At 43.5% G+C, this 18,757-nt stretch overlaps 1 pseudogene; it reads right to left on the bottom strand.

Moving 5' to 3' along the window:
- Window positions 1-9,678: 9,678 nt before the first annotated feature.
- Window positions 9,679-9,882, bottom strand: LOC116531831 (annotated as a pseudogene).
- Between the last annotated feature and the right edge of the window lie 8,875 nt (window positions 9,883-18,757).

Raw genomic sequence — 18,757 nt, 5'->3', positions numbered from 1 at the left:
CAGAAGGCCTGAGGAACTGAGTGCAGGGGCAGTCATGAAAGTCACAGAGTGTGAGGGCCAGAAAGCCTGGAGTTTTTACATCCAAGGGTAGGAGAAAATGGGTGTCCAGCTCTAGGAGAGAGAGAGAGAGAGTGTGAGCAAATTATTTCCTTTGCCTTGTTCTGGTGCCTGCTCATATTTGAGTGAGGGCAGATCTTCCTTATTCAGTTCACTAGTTCAAATATCAATCTATTCTGGAAACAACCTCAGAGACAAACTCAGAAATAATGGTTTATCAGCCATCTGGACATCCCGTAAGCCAGTCAAATTAACACCAACAAAACCATTACAAGTTCACTCTGTCAATTTGGCATCCACATGCATCTCCTTAAACCATACCTAATCTTCAAATAAAGACAATAACAAGATCATAGTTCAATCTAACATGCATGCCTGAAAATGCACTAAACTCTTCCTGAGAAGAGGAGGTAAAGCCCTTGAGTGATATTTACACTTCTTCTGATAGTCCATAATTTAAATACTATAATGTAAAATTAGCAATACTTAAATTCTGATATGAAGTTAATACATCTAATCTTACACGATAGAGGAATAGGGGAGGAAATAAAGATATTTGCTTAACATATGTATGCATACACACAAACCTATTTTTAACAAAATAGGGAAAAATACTCATGACAGTTACAGTCCTTATTTCTATAACTGATCACATGTCACAGCTGGTATTGATAATTAGCTTTTTGTACTATCCATTCTGTATTCTCTTTGTCTTCACCATGCACCTTAGCTGGTGATGGTTTTCTCACCTGGTGGAATGAGCCACACCTTCATTCCATTTGTAGTCCTTCATGGATTGGGTTGTATTTACCCACTGGCCTTAATCACAAGGCATAGTTATACAAAGAGGCACCCTAAGGGACCTCCTCTATCCTAGACATACTCTTCCTTCCTCTGCTGTGGAATAGTAGTCCAATTTCTCAGTGGTAGTTCGGATCGATCATGCCAGCCAACACTGTAATTCTCTTCTTAGCCTGTTGACTCAGAGACCTGAAAATCCCAATGTGGCTGGCTGGCATCTTAACCTTCAGTTGAATGAAGTCATTGTTGTGTCTCCTGATGGAAGCATTCTTCCTCTGGGACTAACTTCTAGGCCACAGAGCATAAAGTTGTGGGAGTAGGAAGCAAAATTTTTGCTAGTGGGTCACTAGGGATAATATTGAGTGGTACGCTTTCTATTTCTCCTCCTTGATTCCTGGACCCATGAATGCTGAGATGAGAGAAATAGTACCATATATTGGATAGTGATTCAGAGCATATTTTGCCTTCTGGAGAAATTTGTTCCAGCCACACAAAATATTGTCACCTAGCTAGTGCTGCATCTGTGACTTCAAAATGACATTCTACCATTTTAGAAAGCCAGCTGCTTCAAAATGATGAGAAACACAGTAAGACCAGTGAATTTCATGAGTATGAAACCACTGTCACACTTCTTTGGCTGTGAAGTGAGTTCCTGTGCTCCTTTTCTCCTGCAAAGGGAAGTGATGGCTGAGGAGATCCTCCTTGGCCGTCCAATTTCGGGGTGAGAGTGTAGCATGTGATAATAGCCCTGGGGTTCCAAGGTGCAGGTGTGTGTGAGGTGGTGTCAGTGCTGGGTTGGGGGATGTGGCACCTCTGGCCCTAGGGAGGGTGCAGTAGCAGCTTTTGCTCAGGTGAGGGGGAGCAGTGTGTACTCTGAGCAGCTCTGTCACTAGTGCAGCTTTGGCAAAGACTGCGGGGATCCTTGGTACTAAAAACTGTGGTTGTCCATGATGGCGCTGCAAATCCGTGCCAAGTTGCATGATGGGGTGATGCAGGTAAAATGCTTCCTATGTTTTTCTACCTGGCCACTCTCAGTTTTTCTTCTTTACTGGTTGCTGCAGCTTCTTCATTGTACTTTGGAGATTTCCTGGAATATGACTGTTTGTGGTGATTGTTAAATCATTCATTGCATTCGTGGTGGTATGTGGGTTGGGACTTCCTAGCCCACCATCTTGCTGATGTCACTGTTTGTATAAATAGTATCTGAGGTCAGTGTTTAATATTTGTTCTAACATCAGGGCTTCTCTCAGCTGTCTTATTCCCCACTCCTCTCTGTAAACTGGCCAGCCTACAGTCTAGGCTATATCTTCATTAGATCCATGAATCTCTTCCCACTACAGTCTCCATTGTTCTTGAGAACACCCTTAGACTTGAACATCTCTAGCTCTGTTGCAAATAAAGTCAGTTTTTTGGAGAAGAGTTTAGAAGCTATTTGTTTTATGTCCAGTTTTCCCTTCTAGGCAAAAATCTCTGAGTCAGGACTCTGGAATTGGGGGTAGGGACAATGCTAAGCCTCTTTTCGAATGACAGCTGTGCTCTAGAAGCATAGGGGGTGGACTGCAGCCTAGGGTTCTCTCAGCTTGCCACTACTGGTGTGGATCCATTGCCTCAAGAATGAAGACAAGGGCAACCAGGGCCCCAGTATTCTCAGTGTGGCACATCTAAAATGAAGCCGTCATTTCATAGCTGGGAATTGGGAGGAAGAAGGGAGCAACCTGCACCTTGACTGCAGTCACCCAAGACTTGGCCTTGGCAACAAGGTGCTAAGGGCAGAATAGGAAATGTCACAGTCTTGCCCTGTGTTCTTGGCAGTATTGTATTCTGCAGTGCAGTTTCCACATCACTGAACTGGTGGGGACGGAGATAAAAGTAGTCTTGATCCAAATACCACAGACCTTCACATTTTGTACCGAATTTTTATATATTTTCTTGAGTAGATGTTTGTTCATTGGCTGAGGGTAAACTCAAGTTTATTTTCAGAGGTCATTTATGGACCAAGACTAATATTGACTATGCCATTTTAAAAACATGGTTTCCAAAGTTGCTGTACTCTTTGCTGTTGAATTTTTCAGGAATAAGAAAGAGTATAGAGGAGTGTTCATGGGAGATTTTATTGACCATGCCAGAAAGTAGAACACATCACTATCACTTGTATTTTAGTAGTGGGTAGCAATAATGTGTCTCACTCACCAATGGAATGCGAGTGTTTGCCCCAATGGCAAGGGAAGTTGGGAAGTGTCATTTGCCATGTGTTAACAGTTTTGCCACATGTTTTCTCTTAGTTTATTTGTATTTTCTAATTTTGCACAATGGATCTATATTTCTAATGCAATATAAATAGAAATAAATTGGTAAATAGAGAACAAGCAGTGAGGAAGTAAGGATAGAGAGTTTAGACAATTCCTGCTAAGAAGTTTTGCTGGTGCCATTACTAGAATGATAAACTAGGTTAAGAAAAGGTTTCTAAATGTGAAGATTCTGGCATATTTTTGAAAGCTGATAAGAATTACCCAGAAGACAGGAAACAATTAATAAGTCTTTGAGTTGGTTCTCCCTAAAAACTGTGTAGAGTCTCTCTCTCACGTGAGAGAAGAGAGGGAAATAAAGAAGGATTTCAAAACAGTCACCCTTGCTATTTCTTCTTACTAGACTGTAAGGTTCAGGATTTCAAAGCTTTTCTTGGAACATTTGCAAGCAGAAAAAAAAAAAAAAAAAAAAACCACCACCAACAAAACCAGTGCTTACTGAGCTTGACAAAGTAACAAATTGTGGAAATTTCTAAAGCTAATTATTGCTGTTTTTCTAAGAAATTCCTTTGATATGCTAAGAGTTTTAATTAGAGTCATTAAATACAGAAACCCTTGGGTTGCAAAGAACATAAGAATAACCCACTGATGTGTTGATTATGGGTGGGTTGCTATTTATCAACAGAACTTAACCATGACATACAAAATGAGACTGTCATGCAGTGGGGCTGCCTTTGCAAACCTTCATGGAGTTAACTCCAATACCAGACAATCTACTGGAAAATTCTATGACAGATAAGAAGAAAGTACTGTGGGAACATATACAGAGAGAAGCTAATTCTCACTGAGGGAATTGGGATCGGCTTTAGAGAGGAGATAGCATTTGAACAAATTCCAGAAGGCCAGTAGGGATTTTGACAGGAGACCTGGAGAAGGCATCCTAGGCAGGGAGTGCCAACATGGCTGGAAGGCAGAGGCCAGGCAACAGGAGGCATTAGGAGTTAGCTTGGCTGTGGCTGGTGGATGTGCGGAAGCACAGTGGAAGGTCAGTCCAGAGAGGGAGTGACGGCACAGCCTGGAGAATGGAGGGTGATGAATGCTTTTTTTTTTTTTTTTTTTAAAGGAGTTGTGCTTTTTACTCTTAGTTGGACCCATTTTTAGAAGAACTAATCTACTAATAATATGGAGGCAGGGGTGAGGATAGAAGAAATGTTGGAAGCTGACTAGAAGGTGGTGAGTGCACAGTTTGTTCAAGAGGTGATGACACATTGATTAGAACTGGCAGAGAGATGTGGGGGAGATATTAAGATACCCCTAGAGTGTAAGGAGGACTTTTTACAGCTTCCAGAGGGGATAAAGTGGTGGTCACAGATCTGCAGGGCTCTCTGAGTCTTCCCCAGATGTGGGGAACAGAGAGAGTTTGAGGTGGATGCCATTTTAAGAGCCAACACGTGGACTCTCCCTCTCTGCAGAGCATCCTTGCAAACTCTCAAGGGATACCAGTGCTCCATGTTGTTAAAGTTTTACAAGTTGTGGCATAAATTGTTCTTCAAGTGCCAAATGCAGTGACCAATAAATCACTGAGAGCATTCTCTGAGATTCGCAATTGTGGAATTATTGATTTTGCACCTAGCCTTGGATGCGCCGAGCCGGATCTCCTCTGAGGCTGCATGCTGCAGCCCTGCCCTGTCCTGTCACCTTGTTCTCACCTGGAAGAATCCTGTTCTTTAGTGAGAGTAAGTCACAGAGGTCCTCAGAGGCGAACGCTCCAGGTGCACCCCAGAGAGCTGCCCCACTAGCTCTGGCTGGCTGATGCTGTGTTTGGCTCCAAGCACTTCTCTCTGTAAATCCACCACAGGCATCATCACTGTCCATCACCCAGTGCTTTGTTTCCCGTCATTGCCTCAGATTCATTTAGCAAGACTTCACGGAGCACTTAGAGGCTCACTGTTTCCCTGTGGATCTACTGCAGCGAACACCACAGACAGGTGTGGGTGCGGAAGACAGCCAAACAGATCAGGAATTATAAAACTCCTTGAAAAGTGCTCTGATGGGGGAAACAGAGTGCCAAGGAAACACTTGGGAGAGGTGTTGGGGAAGCTTCTGGAAGGAAGCATCCAGGTGAGAACTTCAGTGATCTTGGATGAGTTCCTCTTCCTACGTGCCGGCCCCACATACCATCTTCTATACATTCTGTTGATTCTCCCCTAGGACATCTACCAGGTCAGTTCTCTCCTTTCCATTATTTCCCATAAATAATTTTTCCAATAGCCTCTGTGGGAGGCAGATTTAGGAAACCAGGCAGGCCCAGACATTCAGCTGTGTGGCCTTGAACAAGTCACTAAATCCCTCTCAGTCTCAATGTCTTCAACTAAAAAATGGGGGCAACAACGCCTTACTTGTAGATATATCTTGAAAAACAAATAAGATAATATTTTTAAAAACAACCCCAGGCCTGGTATTTAAAAGATAGTCATTTCAGTTTTCTTTCTGAGCCTGCAGTCTCTTCTTTTGTTTGACACACTCTGCTCACAGCTGCCAAACTCGTCTTCCCCAAACTTTAATCTTATCGCTCACTTGCTTAAACATGTTCAGATTCAGGCTGTCAGTCAGGATCCCTGCAGAAATGAGTGAAGAGAACATAAGGAAAGAGAAAGACAGGGGTTCCAAGAGCACAGGGCAGGGGCCTCACTTGCACAGGCCATTGGAGATCTGGAAGGTTCCCTGAGGAAGTGATCCCAGAGCTGAGAGATGAAGGCTGAGCTGGGCAGGAAGAGGGGGAAAGGAGGTGTCCAGATAAAGGATGTTAGGGAGGAAGCAACCAGTAGGGCTGAAGTGCAGAGAGCAGGCAGGTGATGAGATGGAGCAGGGCTTGTCCAGAACCCAGAGCCTAGTGGGTGGAGAGTTTGTCGGAATATTTACCAGGTGTGAAGCAATGACAGCCATGCCAGTGATTTCTCCTTTGTTTTGTTTTTGTTTCCGTTTGGTGAGATGGGGTCTTGTTCTATCTCTGGGCTGGGTTGCAGTGGTGCCATCTTGGTTCACTATAGCCTTGATCTCTCAGGCTCAAGTGAATCTCCCATCTCAGCCTCCTGAGTAGCTGGGATTACAGGCATGCACCACAACGTCCTGCTAATTTTTGTATTTTTTGGTGGAGATGGGGTTTCACTATGTTGCCCGGACTGGTCTTGAACTCCTGAGCTCAAGTGATCTGCTTGCCTGGGCCTCCCAAAGTGCTGGGATTACAAGCAGAGCCACTGCACCAGGCTGCGCCAGCATGTTAAGCTGTTACTTGTTGACACATCAGTTTTTCTTGCTTGGATAGGATGATCTCTGTATGCTTTATGGTAAACACCACAGGTGTTCAGTACATTAATGGACCAAATGAATGCAGTTGTAATTATAGAAATGGAGGGAAAGAATTCTGGTAACTGTATCTTCTGATTTTTCAGGTGAGAGTTCCTTGAAGCTTCACTACAATTCCCCAGCTACAGCGTGTCTGAAGAATGCTGCACATCCAGTCTGAGCTGCTTTTACTCTCCAAGAACACACAGATGTGACAAAAAATTCTGCATTCCCCTAAAGTAACAAAATTCATGCTACTCCAGAGACCCAGACAAAGGGGAATTAAGCTTGCTTGAACTTGAGCCTGGGGCCTAGGACACTGATGGAGGCTTTGCAGATTCTTGGGTCTCCATGGAGACAATCAGATTCTGGCAAAGTTTCTCTCTTGGGAGAAAGGCAGTGTTGGCTGCCTTCTTTCCTCTGGATGTCCTCAGAATGCAAGACTTACAAAAGTGCTGTGTATAGATTCTCTGCAGACATGGGGCCATTTTTTTTTTTTTTTTTTAACCATTTCTGGCCTCTTTAGAAGCCTCCTGAAGAGCTCTCTGGCATCAAGCAACCAGGACGTCCAGCTGCCTCCACAAACAATGAGAGTTCATCAGCAATGGGTGACACAAGTCATACAACCAAGAGCCATGTGTCTGGTGCACGGCACCCTATGCAAAGTGAATGCTCACTACGTTTTTTAGCAAAAAACGTGTCGAGAATAAAAAGGAATGATAGCCAAGTTTTCAGGTAAGTCTCTTCATTAGAGCTGAGAAACAAAAACACGCAGTTCAGGCTTCTCACATTTTAAGTGCTTACAGTCCACCCAAGATCTGGCTATAGAGAAACGGAAACTTCTGAGTTGATTCAATAGGTCTCGAGGATAGTTGGAAGCTCTGTATTTCTAACAAGCAACCTGGTGGTGTTCATAGTACTGGTTTGAGGTCTACCCACAAGGCCATAAGGAAATAAATGGGGCAGCCAACTGTCAGCCAAATTCTGAGCCACAGCAGCAGTCACGCTTGAGTTTATGTGCATGAGGTCTAGTGTAGTGTTAGAAGATTCATTTCTTTTATACCTGTGGAAATATATGAGCATGCATACTGTCTTTATCTGTTTGTGTTTCTATGAAGAAACACTTGAGGCTGAGCAGTTTAATAAAGAAAATACTTTTATTTGGCTCACAGATCTGTAGACTACACAAGAAGCATGGCACCAGCACGTGCATCTGGTGAGGCCTCAGGCTGCTTCCAGTCATGGTGGATGGGAAAGGGAGCCAGTGTGCAGAGATCACATGGGGTGTGTGTGTGTGTGTGTGTGTGTGTGTGTGTGTGTGTGTATGTGTGTGTGTGTGTGTTTGAGAGAGAGAAAGAGAGAGAGAGAGAGGTGGGGAAGGAGGTGCCAGGCTCTTTTTTCAGGAATGAATAGAGTAAGAACTCACTTATTACCTTGAGAATGGCACTAAGACATTTATGAGGGATCTTCTCTCATAACCCAAACTTTTCTTACCAGAGCCCACCTCCAACATTGGGAATCACATTTGCAAGTGAGATTTGGAGTGGTCAAACAAACCAAACTCTAGCATATACCGAGCACATGTGTTCAATGTTATCGTTACGCCAGAGGCTAGTGTTGTGGGCAAGTCAATATAGCACATGATTTTGAGTGATTTTTTACATGTTTCAGAATCATTGAATATTTTTAGTTTTTTTTGTCATAGCTTTATTCACTCAACAAGTATTTATAAAATATTTGTCATGTATTAAGCATCTCTTGTAGCAGCAGAAGGCACTCTTCCTATTCTCCTTGAGTTCCCTGTCTCGTGAGTATGGGAGAGATAAAACAAATAATAATAGCATAATAGTGTCGTGGTAGTTCACACCAGCATTGTCCAGCAGCATTATGTGAGCCATAGATTTTCGCCGCCAATATAATTTAGATTTTCTAGTAGCCATGTTTAAAAATGTGAAACAACAACAAACCCCGTGTGAAATTAATTTTAACAGTATATTTTAATCTATTGTACTCAAAATTATCATTTCAATTTACAATCAATTTAAAAAGGTATTAATGAGATATTATGCATTTAAAAAATGCTAAGTGTTAGAGGATATTTATCCCCTCTGAATCTCACACTAAGATGTGATCCCCAGTGTTGGAGGTGGGGCCTGGTGGGAGGTGTTTGGGTCATGGGGGTTGATCTCTCATGCATGGCTTGGTGCCCTTCTCATGCTAATGAGTGAGTTCTTGCTTTATTAGTTCCCACAAGATCTGAATGTGGAAAGAGCCTGGAACCTCCTCCTCTCCCTTGCTCCTTGTCTGTCTGTGTGACATACCTGTTCCCGCTTCACTTTCCACCATGATTGGAAGCTTCCTGAGGCCTCACCAGAAGCAGATGCTGGCACAGTGCTTCTTGTACAGGCTTCAGAAGTCAGAGCCAAGTAAATCTCCTTTCTTTGTAAATAACCCAGCCTCAAGTATTCCATTATGGCAATAGTTATCAGAATCCAGTGTGCATTTTGCCCTTACAAAACATCTGAATTTGGACTAGCCATGATTCACACACTCAGTAGCCACACATCTGAGGCGACTGCAGTAGTCAACCAAGTACAAGTCTATACAGTGGAGTAGGGGACAACTGCCTTTGCTGTAGAAGCTGAGGGGTGCATCAGTGAAAGAGGTAATCTACTGCACTGCAGGGAAGGGTGGGAGAGCCACATCTGGAGGGGCAGGGAAGAGATTCGAGAAGCTTCTGCTACTGGTCCTGAGGAATAGATAGGTGTGGTGGGGATATGGTGGGTGGCCACTCCTGGAAATAGTTGAGAGGGCAGCCTTGATGCTTAGAAATGGGCTCAGACAGAAACCCCGGTGTTCTCTCATCCTGCATTGCTCAGTTTTCCTCTCACGGGTGACTAACTGAGAGACTTCTGTGTCCAGGGGTGCAGTGTTTCTGGCTTCTTGCTCTAGCCCAGTGAATCTATTAGGAATGTGTCCTGAGCCCAGGATAGAGCGAAGCCTTGTGGCTGCTGTTCACTGAAAAGTGACTATCTTCTGTCTTCCTTCAGAGCAGGCTTGGTGTGACCCCGTCCTCTGGCCTGTTTTTCTCTTGCTCCCAGAACTCCAGTGTTTCTGTGAGATGAGGCCTCAGTCGAGTCTCTGGCCCTTCAGGAAAAGAAGAAGCTGCGCTTGGGGGCTCTGTCCAATAGGCTCTCCCAGTCAGCTAGAGCAGTGGCCATAATTAAGGGGCACTCAGTCTGGTTCTGACTCCCTCTCCCTCTTCCAGAGGAAGAGAAGAATGATCATAGCAAAAGGTAGTTGCAGTGAAGCAACACCAAGAGCTGGCTTCACCTCAGGAGAGGATGCCGCACCTCCGCCTGGTGGTTTCTGGGATTTCAGAGAAACTTCTCTAGGAACAAACTATAGAAATAACCCCTGAAAGTACACTCTTGCAATTCATTCCTCTTAATAAACCAGTGGGCAGGTATTGTTGTGCCCATTTTACAGATGTGAAAACCGCAATGTAACACCACCTTACTCCTGCAAGATTGGCCATATTTAAAAACTAAAAAATTAATAAATGCTGGTGTGGATGTGGTAGAAAGGGAACACTTCTACACTGCTGATGGGAATGTAAACTAGTACAACCACCGTGGAAAAGAGTGTGGAGATTCCTTAAGGAACTAAAAGTAGATCTACCATTTGATCCAGCCATGCAACTACTTGGTATCTACCTGGAGGAAAAGAAGTCATTATACAAGAAGATACTTGCTCACACTTGTTTATAGCAGCACAATTCACAATTGCAAAAATGTGGAACAAATCCAAATGCCCATCAATCAATGAATGGATAAAGAAACTCTGAGATATGTGTGTGTGTGTGTGTGTGTGTATGATGGAATACTACTTAGCCATAAAAAGGAACAAATTAATGGCATTTGCAGCAACCTGGATGGGATTGGAGACTCTTATTCTATGTGAAATAACCCAGGAATGAAAAACCAAATATCATATGTTCTCAGTCATACGTGGGATCTAAGCTATGAGGATGCACAGGCATAAGAATGACACAATGGATGTTGGAGACTCAGGAGGAAAGGGTGGGAAGGGGGTGAGAGATAAAAGACTACTAATTGGGTTCAGTGTATATTGCTTTGGTGATGGGTGCACCAAAATCTCACAAATCACCACCAAAGAACTTACCCATGTAACCAAATGCCACGTGTTTCCCAAAAACCTATGGAGATAGAAAAAAAAATTAAAAAAATTAAAAAGAAATAAAAAAGAAAGAAAATGGGCTCAGGGAGATGAAGGCACTTTGGAAGATCTAATAGATGATAAATGGCCGAATCAGGATGAAAACCAAAATGATTGCGCCTCCCAAGCCCCCTGCTTTCTTCATAGCACACTGCTGCAGACACATAGATCCCAGAGATGTGTATCCTCTAGTGTATACTGTTATCAGCCAACAAATGTTTATTTAAGACTGACAGGTGGGGAAGAGTGCTATGCCAGGTGCGCAGGACATGGTTCCTTTCTCAGCGGCTTACACTCTAGGATGACATGCAAAAGCCTGTGATAGGTGAACAAGCAGCGAAATCACAAAGAAACAACCAAAAATCAAAATAGCTTCAGGAGTAATTTGTGAGAGAGCCTAGATACAATCAGTTAGCACTTAAATACATAAAAGCTTTAACTTTGGCTGGAGGAGTGTCAGGCTGCTACTTGAACGTAGGTGAGGCATATTTTGAGCTAAGGGCAAGTGGGCCCCTAGATTTTCTGAAATCACACTTATAATTTGCCCAGCATTTAAATCTTTTTGTTTTCTAAGGTCATATATTTGGGCAAGGCAACAGTGAGGATGCCAGAGTCCCTAGGTTTCTAGAAGACCAGTTTTCAGCTGCAGGTACAAACATCAGGGCGTCAATGTATCTGTCAGGAGACACCTGGCACAGTGTTGAGAACACAGAACCTGGAGGCTGAAACCCCCCACTTTCTACACCAGCTGAGAGTCTGTGGCCACCTTACTCAGCATCTCTGAACCTTGTGCTCCTTCTCTGTGACATGTAGATTGGTAAACCCCTCTCACAGGGCTGTCTTCCATATTAAAAGAATGAAATAATACATGAGGAGTCTATCAATGTTTCTGACCCATTTATTTATTTTTAATCCTTTCCCTACACCTACTGCTCTAACCAACCTTTTGGATCTTCACTTAATGAGAAAAAGCAAAATTAATTTGAGCAGCTTTGCTATGCACATTTGCAAGCAGTTGCAGTTTGGGAAATTGCCTTCATGGCGAAGCATGGGTGGATCTACACGGCACACACTATTTCTTTTTTTTTTTCTTTATTTATTTAACTTTAGGCACATACTATATCTGGCATTTCTCCTCATGTTATCCCTCCCCACCCTCCCCTCCCTCCTGACCCCCTGCTGTCTCTCCCCTACCCCCAACTGCCCCAGCGTGTGATGCTCCTCTCTTGACAACTCAAAAGTCATTCCCAGTCTCCTTTCCCTTCAGAGTCTCTTGCGAAAGAGTGTGGAGATTCCTTAAAGAAAAGGCCAGAGCACCAAACACTTGCTTGTAAAGGCCATGCCTTTATCGTTCTGCCCCATCCATTCTCTCATGCTTCTATGCATTGCTCGACAGAGAGCATGAGGACATTCAATATGTGCCAGGCACCATTTTGGCCACAGAGGAGACAGAGAGGAGAAATAGGTACAGTCATGCTCCACATGAAGATGTTTTGGACAATGATGGATGGCCTATACTGTGGTGATCCTATAAGATTAGAAGCCCATATTTTTACTGTACTTTTTCTATGTTAGCATATGTTTAGACACAGAAGCACCTACCATCGTGTTACAATTGCCTATAGTGTTCAGAACAGCAACATGCTGAACAGGTCTGTAGCCCACACACCATGTAGCCTAGGTGTGTGCATGGTAGACTATACCATCTAGGTTAGTGTAAGTAAAATCTAAGATGTCCACATAATGATGAAATTGGCTAACAACACATTTCTTAGAACGTGTCCCTGTTAAGTGACACATGGCTATACATGTGTTAGATAATGCTATGAAATAAAGTAAAATAAAGCAAGGAAGGGATGGGGGAAGGGAAGATGGAATGATGAATAGGATGGTCAGGGAAGATCTCACTGCAAAGCTGAAAAGTGAGCAAGGGCTGAAGGAAGTGATGGGGTGAACTGGGAGATTAGAGGCGGACATCATGCCAGACAGAGGGAACAGCAAGTGCAAAAGCGCAGTCAGGGAGTGTGCCTGGCCTGTGATAAAGCAGTGGGAGCCTGGGCTGGAATGTGCAATAGGGGTGCAGTCAGAGCAGAGATGGGGCGGCCAGATCACGCAGTCCTCCTTAGCCCCTCCGAGGAGGCTGGGCTTTACTCCTGAGTGTGCTAGGAAGCCATTGGAGGGTCTGGAGCACAGCAGTGACATGGTCCCACATGGCTCACTGTGGTTGCTGTATTGAGAACAGACTGAATGGGGGTAAGGGAAGAAGTGGGGGGCCACTCTGGGCACTGGGTCATATGATGGCACCTCAGACCAAGGGTGCTAGTGGAGGTAAGCAGACATCAGCTGGAGGCTTTTGGAAAAGTTTTTGATTTCTTAATAAAAAGAGACAGACCGTGCCAAAGTGGCCCTTCCACCTTTCCTCTTCTTCATGGCCATGACGCTCTGACTTGCAGCAGCCATTTTTGGCTAAAACACTTGTAGACCCATAGTCCAGGTATTGTTGAACCACGTCATCCAAGTTAGCATTGAAACTCTGAACAAAGGGCAGTGACTACCTGGCTGGAGACTTGTTTTTTGAATAAACAAACTCATGTCTGGGAATGCTCTGCAGTCAGGCCCTCTGTGGCTTGCAGCTGAAGGGATCATCATCAGTGAAACCATTCCCTCAAAGACTCCCTGCTCTCCTGAACCCCTTCACCAAGACCGCACCAACAAGAAAGGCCAGACTTGAAGCTGCTCATGAGCTACTCTAAAAAGCAAAAGGCCCCTGTGTGACTGCAGGCGGAAGGGATCTCAAACACATTCTCTCTTAATCCCCATTCATCTGAGCTAATCTCCAAATGGACAAAGTAATCAATTTAAGTAATAAATATGGCTTATTCCAAAGGCTGAATAAATGGCTGGAACAATTCCCTAAACTGTGGTTTCCATTGAATAATTGAAATTATGCAAGGGCATGGAAATTTTTCAATAAATAAAATGTGTCTGAAAATCTATTAAAGATATGTCTGTAAAAATCATTTGAAAAGGCCCAACTCAGCAATAAAAAATAAATTACATTTCCGTTCTTGCTGTTGCTCCCTTTGGGAAAGAGCCCATTACAATCCACTTCGTGGACAAATGAAACAGGCACATTTTGGAATAAATGACTCCCCGTGTCCTAACCAGGAGGTTTAGACCATGAGCTAATGATTCTACACTGAAAAAGAAATAGGAAAACATCCCTTCACTTCATGCTGCTCCAATAATATGTCTGCTGTTGTGTCTCATCAGTAGAGTTTTTGGAATCTGAGTTTTCTACCTGTGAATTTGAGTGACAGATAACTTTACTCAGAGATTTTGGAGCTTATATGGGCCAAGCAGACCAGCCCTGTGGAGAACGAAAGAGTTCACTGGAATCTCTTATTTGTGTTTTCATCTTATCCTCAGAAACAGGGTTGAGAGGAGAAAGGCCCTCCAAAGACTAAGCTGGAAATCTGATCAAAGGAATGTACTTTTTGAACTGTGAGTTTAGAGGCCTTCTGGGTAATTTCTTTCTAATGTGATGCAGCTTGGTGAGTTGGCTTCAAAAGTTGGTTGGGTTTGTGGCTCCATCAGCCTCCTACACTGTCCCCTTTATATTGGGTTCAAAGCTGCTTCCTTGACTCCTCTTCAAATAAAGACCACATAGCTTAAAGCCATAATCTGTTTTGCTTCTGTTTCTTCATATTGGTTTTTATTGTTGCTCTGAGAGCTGGCCTGTATTTTGCTAAATGCCTTGGGCAAGGCATGATCTGTAGTTTCCCCTCTCCAGATGGGCACCAGCATGCAGAGGCTGCACATTTGTACTGGATTGGGCTGGCCACCCATATTTACCTTCAAGCAGAGGTGATTCATTCTCAGGGAAACTTGGAATGGGCAAGAGACACAGCTTCTCCTCACTCTAAGTCCAGATCTCCTCTCAACTGAGCAATAGCAGAGCCATGATTTTATTACTTAAAGAAAGCCAGTTGCCTCTAGCCCCAAATTAAGGAAAAAAAAATCAATTGCCCACTGGCCTGCTGCATGGAAGGCAGGCAGCACAGTAGGGGTGAGGTGATAACTGGTGGTTGAAGTAGAAAAACAGAAGTGATGTTTTTAACCTTAAAGGCTGCTTCCTCCAAACAGAGAAAACTACAGATGCGGTACCAGCCTTTATCTTGTAAGCAAGGGAAGCGGTTTCTCATCTCAACAAGACCAAGGCTTTTGCTGGGCATGCAGGGGAGGTGGAGAATGATTGTCTTTTTTATTCCATGGTGAGAGCAACCTTACTAAAGATTAGAAAGAGAAGGCTGAGGTGAGAGGATTGCTTGAGGCCAGAAGTTCAAGACCAGCTGGGCGACATAGGCAGTTCTCATTTCTAATAAAAACAAAAAGATTAGGCCAGGCGTGGTGGCTCATGCCTGTAACTCCAGCACTTTGGGAAGCTGAGGTGGGTGGATTCCTTGAGCTCAGGAGTTTGAGACCAGTCTGGGCAACGTGGCTGGCACAAAAATTAGCCTGGTGTGGTGGTGCCCCACACGCCTGTAGTCTCAGCTACTCAGGAGGCTGAGGTGGGAAGATCACCTGAGCCTGGGGAAGTTGAGGCTCTGGTAAGCCGAGACTGCACCACTGCGTTCCAGCCGAAGCAACAGAGTGACACCATTTTTTTTAAAAAAAAGCACCCCACAAAATTAACTGGGCATGGTAGTATGGACCAGGTACTCAGGAGGCTGAGCTGGGAGGATTGCTTGAACCCAGAAGATCTAGGTTGTAGTGAGCTATGATTATGCCGCTGCATTCTAGCCTGGGTGCCAGAGCGAGAATCTGTCTCTAAAAACAAATGAACCAACAAGCAAACAGAAAGGGAGTGCGTTGGTAATAGAGGTGTCTGCCAGACACAGAGCCAAAGACTTTATATATTTTAATTTATTCAATCAACTAAGCAATGCCCCATTTTATAGATGAGGAAAAGAAAGCTTAGAGAAGGCAAGTGCCCTGCCCAGGGTCCCAGGTAGCAAGGTGGGTAGAAAGATATGGAGGCAGGTAGTCAAGGCCATCACTCAGCCTCTATAGGACTGATTTAAGGGCTGCCAGGATGGCTTCTGTAGATGCTCAAGGTGTGTAGAATTGACTTTCTATTTCTTAGTCACCTGAAATCTGCTCTTTTACCCAGTGTGAGCACCTTCTCTTTTAAATTCTCTCTCCCTGCCTCTTCCCCAATTGCCCGTTTAGGGAATAGCTATGGTTACCCTGAAAGGGCAAGGGGAAGTTGCTTTGGGAGGTTTCAGCTTACAGTACTTCTCTTTAATTCACAGGGGATCTTTCTCAAGACTCTTAGTGGATGCATGAAATTGCAGATAGCACTGAACCTTATAGATACTCTCTTTTTTCCTATACATACATACCTATGATGAAGATTAATTTGTAAATTAGGCATAATAAGAGATTAACAACAATAATAACAAAATAGAACAATTATAACAATAAGCCAGCATCACCACTCTTGTGCTTAAGGCCATTATTAAGTAAAATAAGGATCACTTGAACACAACCACTGTGATACTTGGACAGTCAATTTGATAATTGAGACAGCTCCTAAATGACTAAAGGGCAGGTGGCATAGACAGTGTGGAAATGCTGGGCAATTCCCATTCCGGGCAGGATGGAGGAAGACAGCCTGAGATTTCATCATGCTACTCAGAAGGGCATGCAATTAAAAACTTATGAATTGCGTATTCCTGGGAATTTCCACTTAATGTTTTTGGTTGACCATGGGTAACTGAGCCCACAGATGGGGGGACTCCTGTGCTTGTAGTGGAACACTGGCTGGCTGCACAGCTGACCTTGGCAGCCCTGGACCCTGGACAGTCCATCAGCCTCACTGATTTTTCTCCCCTCAGTGGCAACCTGAAGGTAGCATCACCTCTGGCTTGGTTAGCATCCGGTAATTTCATTGTGGATTGTTTAGTTCACTGGCATGGCTGGAGGGGATGGCAGTAGAAGCATCTGTCAGAAGCAAGGCAGAAGCGAGAGAACCCAATCGGAAGTACAAGGACCATTTGCCAATGCCCTGCTGCCAAGAAACCTGGTCTCCCAGGGTAGCTGGGTTGTTGACTGGGAGGATAACTAAGATTAATGTGACTTTTGGACCCAGGAGGGCCTGCTTCCCGACCATCCATGTGCCCCATTCCTATCCTGATTTTTGAAATTTTGTAATTAGACATTTTTATTTAATGCTCATCTTAAAAATCAATGGTGGATTAGCCAATAAAAAAAATAAAGGAGAAAAGTTTTCTTTTAATATAAAGATTCAGACTTTTGTAGTCACAAAATCTATAAGGAACTTATTTATATTATACCACACATGTAAGCTATGTGTAATTTCAAAAAATAACATTATATTTTGAGTTACACACAGAAGCAACTGTGGAGTGCCACAGTTTTATAGCTTTGGTGTCTATTAGTGCTTTAGGTCTTAACATGGGCCTAGTTAAAATATAAGTACTCTTGAAAGATCACAATTTTGCATTAGTTTTCTATTGCTGTATAACAAATTACCACATATTTAGTAGTTTAAAATGATGCCCATGCATTTGCTTTGTAATTTTTGGCAAGTAGTTTCTATTTCTGGACTTCATGCTTCCCCTCTGTAATATGCAGCAGGAAGCTGGTGAGTTGGAAGCATTTCCGAAGGGCCTTGTCAGTTCATACATTCTGAAACTTGGTTCCAAGATGATAGAATTCTCTAATTTTACAAATTTTGTCATTAATGACAAGGAAGTGTGATAAAAGCTGTAAGAATGGCTCATGAAAATGGAAACCTATGAATGCCAACTACTATAGAGCCGTTACGTTTGCCTTGCTGTATGAAGGGAACTTTCAAATGGCAGTTTATGTTACAGAAGACGCAGGCCAAGAGTGGCCACACTTGTGTCTCACAGGTTAATTCATGCAGGCACCCTTATCCTTAAGCATCAGGAAAAAACTCTATTAACACACAAGTTTGAAAAATTAAAATAAAACCCAAGGCCAGGTGTGGTGACTCATGCTAGTAATCTCAGCACTTTGGGAGGCTGAGGCAGGTGGATCACTTGAGGTCAGGAGTTCAAGACCAGCCTGGCCAACATGGTGAAACCCCATCTTTACTAAATTACAAAAATTAGCTGGGCATGGCGGTACACACCTGTAGTCCCAGTTTCTTGGGAGGCTGAGGCAGGAGCATCGCTCAAACCCAGGAGGTGGAGGTTGTAGTGAGCTGAGATTGAGCCAATGCACTCCAGCCTGAGCAACAGAGTGAGACTTCATCTCAATAAATAAATAAATAAATAACACCGCCCCCCTACCCCCCCATAATAGCAAGTCTTCTTATATTTAGGAGCAGAGAGTGAGAAAGACAGTATTTCTTCCTGTCCTCCTTTAGCCACACAGTAAGATTGTACTTCTCTCTTCTGAAGATGTACATTCTATGTGCTTTTTTTGGTCAGTGGAATGTGAGTGGAGGAGGTGCAGGTCACTTCTGGTTGGAAGTATTTGAGAGCTAGTGTGCGGTTCTCCATGTTGTCTCTTCCCTCCTGCAGTGACTATGCAAGTAGGTGGTGAAATGGTGGTGGTACACTGAAGACAGTGTATGGAAGGTGCAAAAACTTAGGTTATACTTTGCATGGCTCAGACATAAACCATTGTTTTTTAAAGCTTCTAAAACTTGGAGGGATCTTTGTTACTGCAGCATAACCCAGCATATCCTGACTGATACAGCAAGAAACAGACCACACAGTTGACAAATAGAAGAGATTGTGATCTAGAGAAATATCAGTTTACTGGAAGACGACTTAAAAAAAACTCTGATAATCAAAATTCCTTAATAAACTATACAGATTTTCTTTTTCTGCTCCCTCCCAGGCTTGAGAGAGTTGTTGAAGTGTTAGAAAGCAGAGAGCAGGAAACTGAAAGTGATGAAAAATCAGTTTGGATTCACAGATTGAATTGCCAACCTCTGGCCCACTGAGAGTTGCAAGTTTGCAAGCTTAGTTTTCTAAAGATACACCTTTTACTATATATTCTAAAGTCTT

Source organism: Sapajus apella, unplaced genomic scaffold (genome assembly GCF_009761245.1).
Source record: "Sapajus apella isolate SASKATOON/1434 unplaced genomic scaffold, GSC_monkey_1.0 scaffold72, whole genome shotgun sequence".
NCBI lineage: Eukaryota > Metazoa > Chordata > Mammalia > Primates > Cebidae > Sapajus > Sapajus apella.
Note: the sequence above shows the minus strand (reverse complement) of the source record. Positions and strands in the feature narration are given on the sequence as shown.